This window comes from Felis catus, chromosome E2 (genome assembly GCF_018350175.1).
Source record: "Felis catus isolate Fca126 chromosome E2, F.catus_Fca126_mat1.0, whole genome shotgun sequence".
NCBI lineage: Eukaryota > Metazoa > Chordata > Mammalia > Carnivora > Felidae > Felis > Felis catus.
In genome coordinates, this window is record NC_058382.1 from 23,109,796 (window position 1) to 23,120,371 (window position 10,576).

A 10,576-nucleotide genomic window follows, 5' to 3' on the forward strand; every position below is an offset into this window, starting at 1 on the left:
TCTCCCTCTCTCTATGTATCCATCCATCCAACCATCCATCCATCCATCCCTTTAAAATTAGGACTAGGTAGCTCTCACTCTCTCCACCAAGATAAAGTTAAAATAGTTATAAAAATGTAAGAATGGTTGCAAGGGGGAGGCATTTTAATGAAAACTATAAAATTCTATTTCTTTCACCAAAAAATAATGTTAGCAAACTCGACAGCATGTTTTCTTTTGTTAATCACACATGGCAGGCATACAGTTGTTTATTCCATTATCCTGGTGTATTTTGGATTTCTGAAATTGAAAGAAAAGAAGAGAGTTGAGTGGCTGGAAGCAGGTGGGGGAGGCATGCAGCCTGTGGACCTGATGTCTGTGACGTGCAGGAGAGGCTCCAGCCTGGGCATCTCCTGTGCATGTGGCTGCCTGTGTATCTCTCAAATATATCACACTGCACCTAGCCTCAGGAAGTGTGGAGAAAATATCAGGGGAGACAAGGCGGACTTCAGGAAACTCAGAAGGAATAGGGCAGGAGAGCCAGGAGAGAGGTGTCGGGCCCAAGGGCTCAGCCAGGAGAGGGACCCTCTGTGGGAGCGTGCTCACTTGTGTGGCTCTGCCCTGTGCTGTCCCCTGTCCTTCCTACACAACTCCCATATATCTTTAAATGTAGGTCAGTGTCACCTCTTCCAGGAAGCCTTCCTGACCCCCAGTCTGGATTACAAGGGCTATGAGTGTGCTGCTTATATTTGTCTTTTAGCAAGTGTGTTGGAGCCCTTCAGAGCAGGGGCACTAAGAACTCTGCATCATGCAGATCTCATATAACACCAAGCTCACAATGTGCTCTCCATACTTGGTTTGGGTGGCATGAGTAGAGAGAAGAGCTGGGATATGGATAGGTTGAAAACAAGAGCTGAAGGTGCAAGAGCCAAGGTAATCAGCAAACCATCCATAGGTCAGATCAGACAGGTCTTCCCATCCAAGAAGCAGAAAACTCAATTGGTGCCTCCAAGGGAAAAGCAGGTCACATAACTGGAAAATCCATGGAGTCCCAGGCTCATCTGGATAAGGGACCCAATTAGTGTTATGTGGACCAGGTCTGTCTGTCTCTCTGTCTCTCTCATCCTCCTTCCTCCCTGCTTCCCTCTCTGGCAACCATTCTTAGTCACTCTCCTGGACAGGGAGGAGAGATGGCTGCCACAGATTCCTCCAGCCCCCTCCAGTCATACACTTTCTCTCCCTCCTGGATGTTCCAGCCAGCTCCCAGGACTAGCACTGGTTGGCTTTGATTGATCCTGTGCCTATCCCTGACCAATCATCAAGGTGGGGTGTGTGCAAGCAGCTTCAGCCTAGGTCTGGAACTAGGGATAACATCAGCTCCTCACCAAACCTTTCCCTGAGAGTGGAGGAGCAGTTCTCTGAGAAAACTTTGGGTGAATGGGCATTGAGAGGTAAAAACAAGGGATCCAGGCAGGGAATGCGAGTTGACATTCAGCTGGAATGGAGGAGCAAGGCATGCTGTGCTCTGTGTTGCTGATACTGACTTGTCTCCTTTAGAGTGTCTGGAGCTAAGGGCTGGGATGAGGGAAAACTGGGGAGCCCTTGTCCTGACAGTGCAACCCCCTGGGGCAGGCAGCTACCAGCTGTCAGTGAGCCTTCCCTTCCAGGCTCTGCAGGGCTGCATTCTTGGCTCCTGTCCCCGGATCTGTGGCTGAAACGTTTCAAGGAGCCATAACTAAACATTGAATTTTCAGTTCTCAGAAGTCATTCTTGATGTTGTTGGAAAGTGTGGTTGTCCAACTATTAAGCTGTGGGTTTTGCATCCATAAAGATGGAGCTACATCTTACATTTGGTTATAAGTCTGCTCATGTCTGTGGGCCTCCGCTGGACAGTAAGAAATAGAAAGTGGACGGATGTGGCCGCTGCCTGGCCTCAGCTGAAGGCGGGAGTTGGAAGTGAGGTGAGGCTTTACATGAAGACTCCTATAATTCTTTAAGTTGTCTCTCAAGATAAAACTATTAATGGAGTTGTTAAAAATGGAAATTTAACTGTTCAAACCACCAGTTGGTGAGGATGCCCTAATAACAGCATCATATGCATCTAGCATCTGAAGCATTTGCTTAGTTATTCAGCATATATTCAGGGCTTTCTGAAACCCTGACACTGCTTTGGAGGAGTGCACAAGCCTCTGCTGGACCCAACCCCATGGCTTTAAGAAATGGCATCCAGGGCATCAGTGACAATGACAACAAGGGAAAGAACAGCTACACTTGCTAAGAGCCTCTGTGTGCCCTGCACTGTTCTGTGCCTGCTATTTTCACCATCTTTGGTAAATCTCACAACAACCTCCAGCATAGCTGTACCTTTACTAGGTTATGGTTATAGAAACCAAAGCTTAGTGAGAGGTCCAAGGGGTAGCTCAGGGTCCCAAAGCTGGTAAATGGCAGAACTGGGATTCAAAACCAGGCTGACACTAATTCTAAAATGCACGCTTGTAAGCACCATGTTTTTCTGTGGAAACAGAATTGCAGGATGACTGGTTTTAAGGGAGGCAATATTTATGAATACAAATATTAGCCTCCTACCATATGTGCACTCCTACAAACAGATCCCTTGTTTTTGAAATTCAAATCCCTATTTGAAATCCACTGTGGAAAGTCACTAGGGAACACCAGGGGGGGACTTCTTTTGTTAAGAGAGCACTGTCTTCAAAAATGCATTGCTTTGATAAATCAAAGTTTTTATTATTAATCAAATCCAAAGCAGTCGTTGACCAAGTCCCTACATGGTGTCAGGCAACATTCTGATCTTTTGCTGCTAACAATTCTTTTCTAGGAGTATTCAATTGTCCCATGAGGCAGGACGGCAGGGGTCGGCTGCCTGCTCACTAAAACTCTCTGTCTCCTCCCAAGCACAGGGCTAGCTCACATTTCTCAGCCTCCCTTGCAGTTAGGTGTGACCATATGACTGAATTCTGCTCAGTGCATAGTGGATGAAAGTGACAGGTGTCACCTGGGCATTTTCTTCCATCTCTCCCCCTTCTTGGAGACCATGAAAGCCAGGTGGGGCTACCTGAAGCCAGGTGGACGCAACCTGTCTCCCTGAGTCAGCACTGAAGGTGCGTGCCCATCTTTCAGAACTCTTGTCTTGGGCTTTACCTGAGCAAGAGTTAAGTGTTGTGTTAATCCACTGAGACTTGGGGGCACTTTGTTACAACAGTTAGTGTTATTTAATGCCTAGTTCCTACCATTTCAATGAGTACACAGCATACGTTCTTTTCAGCTTTGAACATTTCTGAAAGTATTGGGTTGGTCCTTAACAGTTCCTGGCATCTTATGCGTGCTGATGGCCTGGACTGATGTCTAATTCCAAGAGAATGAATTTGCGTTTCTTCTTCCATTGCACGAGCTGCTCCCAAACCTGAGTTCTCTCTAAAGGAAGCTCTCCACTTCATATCTTCTGGGGTAGTGAGTTCAAATTTCAAATCTGCCTGAATACAAGTTTGTGGCCCCAGCTCTCAGGAGAGAATTTTTCCTCCTTGTATCTGGTGCCAACATTGAGACAAGCCAAGTTTCTTTGCTACTTTTTCCTAACGGGGTGGGTTTATTCCTTACACATGAAGAGTATTATGGTTAATTTTGTGTCAACTGGACTGAGTTAAGAGGTGCCCAGATAGCAGGTGGAACATTGTTTCTGGGTGTGTCAGTGAGGATGTCTCAGGAAGAGATTAGCATTTGAATCAGCAGACTAAGAAGATGACCCTAACCAACATGATCCAGTCCATTGGTGGCTTACATAGAACAGAAAGGCAGAAGAGGGGCAAATTCACTGTTTCTGCTGAAGCTGGGACATCCATCTCCCACCCTTGGACATTGGTGCTCCCAGTTCTCAGGCATTCAGGCTCATACTGGGACTTATACCACTGGCCCCCCATTCTTTAGCCTTCAGACTCAAACTGAATTACATCACCAACTTTCCTGGGTCTCCAGCTTGCAGTTGGCAGATCATGGGACTTCTCAGCCTCCATAACCATGTCAGCCAATTCAATAAACAAACAAACCAATTAATCTCTCTATATAGAGGGTTGGCCTGTGATGTCTTGGTTTTATGTGGAGGACTCCCATTAGATACCCCATGTTGGACATTTTCTCTTTGTTAGTGGTATATAAACCATGTTGCATCTTACAATCAATGGTAGCTTACATTCAATAAAATATAGGAATATTATCTCCAGTTTATAGATGGACAATGAAAACATCTGAGGTGCAAGAGATTAAGGAACTTACTAGTGTCAGAGCTGAGATGTGGACCTAGAAGTCTGGCCCGAGGCTCTTAACCATCCACCACTGCAAGGCTGGCCCTGTGGTTACACTTGGCCACAGGTAGAGGCAGTGTGCTGGCTCAGGGTTGGAACCAGCTCTGCCGTCATTAGAAGTTTGGATCTTAGCATGACCCTCAGGCCCAGGTCCCTCATTGGTATACCGGGGAGAATAAGAGATTGATTATAAGATTGTAGTGAGGGTTATGTGAAGTTACAACTTAAAGCATTTAGCACGGTACCAGGCACATAAACGTCCTCAGTGGTGGCTGGGTGCTGTTATTGTTCTTTTAACAACTATGCTATACTGTCTCCCAGCATTTGCTCAGCATCTATCACGGTCAAGCCATGCTATCTCATTTCAGCCTATGATAAAGTCACTATTATCATTATTTCACAGATGAGAAACTGGACTCAGAGATGTCAGGTAACCTGCCCAGGTCACACAGGTAACTAGTGGCAGAGCCAGGATTCAAACTCAGACCTACCTGACTCCAGTGCATTCTTTCCTCTCTGCCCTCCTCATTCAGTGCAACTTGCCTCCAGGACATGATATATAGTACAAAAGGATCCAGGAATGATTCTAGGCCACCTAAAGACTTCTCCCAGAACAGTCAGAACTACTCCCTTTTATACACTAAATTCTCTTTGTTCATGACTGGCTAGCCACAGTCACTTGCTCTGGGGAGAGGGCAGCTAGCCTCAACCAGCTTAGGACAGAATCTAATCCAATGTGGACTGTATATTTTCACATGATCATTTCAGTGACCCAATGACTGAGATCACAAGCACTCTCTATGGGCTGTCTAGTCAGGGGAGGCTTCCTGGAGGAGGGGCCATCCAGCTTTGCCTTAAAGGATGGTGGCCCTGTGTATGGGTGGAAAGATAATGTAGGGCATTTCAGGGCAGGAGTCCAGTGTGAGCAGAGGCATAAAGGGGGCAATGTGAATCTGGGGCTCAGGGAGGATATGGGAGATTGTCTTGGAGGACTGAGGACAGTTCTGCCTGTGTCACTTCCTGGGGATGCTCAGGAAACTGAAGACTTTCTGCCCCAGCCCATTCTTGCACTCAGAGGCCAGAGGATGGGTGGGTGGCCTGAGCAACCTTAATGCCATTCAAAATGAGGCTGTCCCAGCCTCAGCAAGGCTGGCAAAGCTCTGGAAACACACCTGTGGCCCCAGACAAGGATTCACTCAGTCGCTCCTGCCTCAAGCTCCTGTTCATCCTGCCTACACCTCACTCTCTTGGGTCTTTCTTGGTGCCAGATCCAATGCCTCACAGCTGGATTTCCCATCTGCCTGGTTCACAGCACCCTATCTGTCTCTGTGTGAGGCTGGCTTCACCTTCCATAAGGGGCAACACTCTTGGGGAGGAATCTGGAAGCCCACCAGAAGAGAGGAATGCATTGGTACACATCATTAAGATACTGCCAGGAATGGCTGGCTCCAGGGACTCGAATCATGGGGTCTTTCCATCTTGGGGCTTGGTTCTCTCCATCTTGGCTCTCCTCTCCTCTCTGTTGGCTTCCTGTGCAGGTGAGGTCTTTCCATGTGGTGAATGCTGGCAGTTCCAGCCTTAATGGACACTTGCCAGGGACTTCAAATCAGAGAAAATATCTGTTCTGCCTGAGCACATGTACCTATCCTCTGAGCATTGGTGGCCAAAGGATGAATAGCCTTGATGGCCTGCCTTGGGACATGTGCCCATTCCATGGGAGGGACTGGGGATAGGGTGATGGGGCAAGGCACCCAAACTACAGGACCCAAGGGTGGGGAGGGGAGGTTTCCAAAGTAAAACCAGTGCTGCTTCCAGAGGGCAGGAACGTGGGAAGCTGGCAGGTACTAATACTGTCCAGGGCTAGACCCCCAGATGCTCGGCCCCCAGTGCCCTGCATCCCAGACTCAGGCTGGCCATCTGCTTGCATTCTCTGTTTGCCTCTGTGTGGGAAGGAAGAGAGGGGTGGTCCAGAATCAGCTCTGAGAATGCTTGTCCTGCTGATGGTGCCCCCTGTTGGCCTTTGGAGATGCACTGTCCCTGGGGGGTTGAGTCCTAGAAATGCTTATTGGCCTGAGGTTGTCTGGGGTTGGGGTTGTAGCCCCCACTGACCCATCCCAGGGAGCAAGTCTGAGCTCCTGGGAAGTCGCCAGCTTTTTCTTCTTTTTAAAATTGAGTTATAATATACATGCAGTGGTGTATTAGTTCTAGGTGTACAATGTAATGATCCAACAGTTCTGTACATTTCTCAGTGCTCATCATCATATGTGTGCTCTTAATCCCCACCACCTATTCCACCCATCCCTCCCCCACCTCCCCTCTGGTAATCACCAGTTTGTTCTCTGTATTTAAGAGTATGGTTTGTTTGTTTGTTTGTGTCTCTTTTTCTTTGTTCCTTTGCTTTGTTTCTTAAATATCACACGAGTGAAATCATATGGTATTTGGTTTTGTCTGACTTACTGCGCTTAGCATTACACTCTCTAGGTGCATCCATGTTGTTGCAAACGGCTCCATCTCCTTTTCTATGGCTGGGAAGTCTTCTGACACTGGGCACAGATGTGGAATGTATGGGCGGGGCTGGCCACAGGCAGATAGTGTTCTTGTGACCATGTGGTAGCTGCCTCCCATCTGCAGGTGTGGGAAGGCACCTGGGACATCCCGGGAGTAGATATGGGCATCTTTTTGGGTGAACACTTGATTTATATCCTCAAGATGCCCTAAATGTCAAAGGTTGCCGCACTATCACAAACAAGGGGTTTTTCCCAACACAGTGTTTCGCCTCAGGTCACCACAATGAATGCTGAGTAAAAGGTGAAACTGATTTTTTACGTCGATTTCCAAATCCAGGTCTTTCCAGGCAGTGGGCAGCCATGTCTTGCAGTCCTGAGACAGAAACAATTCTTAGCACAAAGGGCAAGTGTTCAGGTTCAAACATAGGGCAGCTGGGTCCCAGGAGGAATCAGGGCACAAGGATGTTATGTGGGTTGGCAGGTGGATTATAGGAGGGCAGTCACAGAGTCTCTTTTCATGTCAGAGAGGCCCCCAGGGGCTGCTGGCATACAATGCTGCTTGGGAGTAGAGGTGGGTGCCCGTGAGTCCAGCACGTGACAAGATGCCCTGTCTAGGGGCAGGGTGTGAGTGCAGCTGGTATAGAGCATTCTGCAGCCTGTGGGAAGACACCGCAATTCTCTTTGATGTCTTTGTGCGTCATTGAGGAGGTGACATCCTGTCTGAGATTCATATGACAGAAAGGAGTCAGCCATGTCCAAAGATAGAGCACTGTGTTGAGGGCCCCACATGGAAAAGGGACTGGTGTGTCCAAAGACAAGTCAGGACGCTGTGTTTGTTGGGGGGAACAGAAGGGCCTAGGTCACACGGATCATGTAGGCTGTAGTGAGGGGCTCAGGTTTGACTTGCAAAGTGATAAGCAGTGAGAAGCTGGTACAGCGATTTAAGCAGGGAGTGATGGGCTTTGGTTTGCATTTTAAAGAGAAATCTTGGAGTTCCTGGGAACATGACTTGGCAAGGGGAAAGTATAGATGCAGACAGGCCACAGAGAGGCCATTTGTGCAGGCCAGGTTGGGGTGGTGGCCCTGAGAGAGCAGCAGTAGAGGCAAGGACAATGCCTATGGATTCAGGATCTATTTTGATCTCTTTTAGAGGTTGAATTGACAAGACATATGGATGATTTATATTTGAGGCTGAGCAAAAGGGAGCTATCAAGGATGTGTCACTCCTAAATTTCTGATTTGAACCATGAGACACCCTTGACTCAGATGTGACATATCTGGGTCCCTTATGCAATGTCACTATGTGGTAGCAAGTAAGCAGTTGAATAGAAAAGTGTAGACAGGTCTCAAGAAAGACATCTGTGCCAGGGTCCATGTCTAAGCTGTATGAGCATATAAGTGATGCATTTAAAGCTATAGGACTGATATGATCATTTAGGGAGAGAGTGAACAGAGAGAAAACAAAGGGACCTGCCCTGCCTGAGAAAACACCAACAATTAGGGGGTATCTGGTAAGGAGGAACTCACAGAGCAGCAGGAGAAGGGAGAACACAGGAGAATACATTGAAGCACCCGGGAAGTGAGAGAAGGCTTGGTCAAGGAGGTCACTGTGTGGGACTAACACTGCTCAGGGGTTGGGTAACATGCCAGTCACCATGGCTTTGGGAATAAGGAGGGTGTGGTGCCATGAGTGGGGACCAGCCCAAACTGGAGCTACAGTTAGACAAGGCCTTGGGACTGCTTCTGGCTAAGGAAAGGTGAGCAAATACCACACGTCACTTAGGGGTCGGGGCACTGAAAAACCCCTGCTTGCCCTTTCCACTTGGGCTCCCCTGGAGGATGCTCATGCCGGACAGAGCATGACAAGATGGTGAAAGCTCCATCAGCCTGGATCCCGAGTGACTGCATGGAGCAGAGCCTCCTTTCCCACAACTGACAGATACATGGATCCTGCTTTACCACATCCATGTTTTCTGCCTTCATGTCTGTGGCTTTAGTGACTAGAAGGGGCGGGAACCTGCACACAGTTGGAATGACCCCCACGGTTCTTCCCTGCTTGCCTCTCGATGGCTGTCCCAGAGAAAGAGGAAGGGGAAGTACAAGATAATTGCCCTCTTCTCTTTTATGGTCCTGGTGTGCACACTGCTGTGTTTCTTTCAGGCCCTCCTCATCGATCAGCAGCCAGACACCTCTCAAATCAAATATCTTGCAAGCCCTCCCAGTAACAGATCCGCTGCAGGGTGAGTGCTGCCGGCTCTCCATCACGGGGATGGCCATCCATCAGTCTGCTGAGGGGCCATTATTAATAACCAGTGGGAAAATATCTACATGGCTGCTCCATCATTGTGATTGCCCTTAAATATTACTTAAAGAAGAAACACAGTCAATATGCTTAATCTATGGTTTTCTCTGAACGTTTTGGTAACAATTCATTTTAAGTTGTAGGCAATGTCCAATGACTGACTATAGTAAATCTGCAGTTTAGTATAGCCACGTCTCTAATCTGACCAGCTAAACAGAGAGATGCACCTATTCCCTTTGTGCTCCACTGCCAACATGCAGAAGCAGTGCAGCGGAGACCTCTTGTTCAGCTAGCTGTACTGCCCCCTTGAGGCAGCACCATATCCTGGTATCAGTAAAACCCTGAGCAGGTCCCATCAGTACAACGGTGGATGTCTGCCCTTCTGATCACTGTCATGAGTGGGCTGTTGGCAGCCAGAGCCTAAATATCTCTGGTTCCTACTGTTGGACTAGTAAATCTCCGTCATTATTTAGTTTTGAATGCTCCACTTCCGTCAAAGTGCCTTTGTGCCCCAGCCATTCTGGGAGAACCCTCTCTGCAGGGCTCCCCAAGGTCACTGACCTGCTGGCCCTGGCTGGCCCTGTCCTGGGTAGGAGGTGCTGAATGAAATTAGCACTGGAGGACTGCAGGACCAGGGTCTGAGTTTGCCTTGTAAGTGGGTTAACTGTCATCCTGCTGTCTTTGTTAAACTATAGTTTTTCTTAGCAAATCCTTTTTTAATGCAAAGTGCAGAAGCAAACTACAGCCTGGTTTTGGTAGAATTCTCACAGATTTTGGCCTTTGTGGACGTGATTGGTATTTATATATTCAAGAAGTGGCTTTATTTTATTTCAGGAATGCCCTGACAAGTCTTTTTTTTTTTTTTTTTAATTCAGCTACTTGCATTTTCTAATGAATACTTGAATAAGATTGTGTTGTAACAAAATACTTCTGGTAAACCCTCCAGAGTGGGGTGGGGTGGAGTGGAGGTAGGTAGCTTTCCAGGACATGCTCCTGACTCTCTTGTAGATTCTCTTGCAGCCAGAGAGGACAGGGAACCCTGCCTCAACATGACCTTCTGATGTTGCAGCCTGGCAAGTCACATACCTGTACCCTCCATCCTTCCAAGGCACTTTTACATTGATATCTACAATAATTCCATGAGTTAGGTCAGACAGAGATTGTAGGGCCCTGTTTCATGGAGGAGAAAATTAAGGCCCTGAGTTGTTAAGTCCTTGCCCAAGTCTCAGACCTGGTAAGTGACATGGGGGTTCCAGAACTGGGGCCACTTGGCACCTTCCTCATCTTTGCACAGATAGGCAAAGCCGAACAAACCCAACTGCAGCGTCACTCAGGGTGATGGGCTTTGTAGTAGACCCTGTGATCACGGCCTCCTCCCTGCGGGTCCCTTGGGTCACACTTAAAGTTGTATGCATCCTCCTCCAGTCGCTGGGTACTTTGTTCAAATGGCCAGCACCCACAGCCCACATCTA

The 10,576-nt window shown here is 47.9% G+C and overlaps 1 long non-coding RNA gene across 1 annotated transcript in view; it reads left to right on the forward strand.

The window, feature by feature from the left end:
* The window catches only part of LOC123382343, a 31,221-nt gene extending 21,355 nt beyond the window's left edge, over positions 1 to 9,866 (forward strand). Inside the window, exon 3 of the long non-coding RNA XR_006590598.1 lies at positions 8,963 to 9,866. This is a non-coding gene — a long non-coding RNA (uncharacterized LOC123382343). The remainder of the gene's footprint in view (positions 1 to 8,962) is intronic.
* Positions 9,867 to 10,576: the final 710 nt, after the last annotated feature.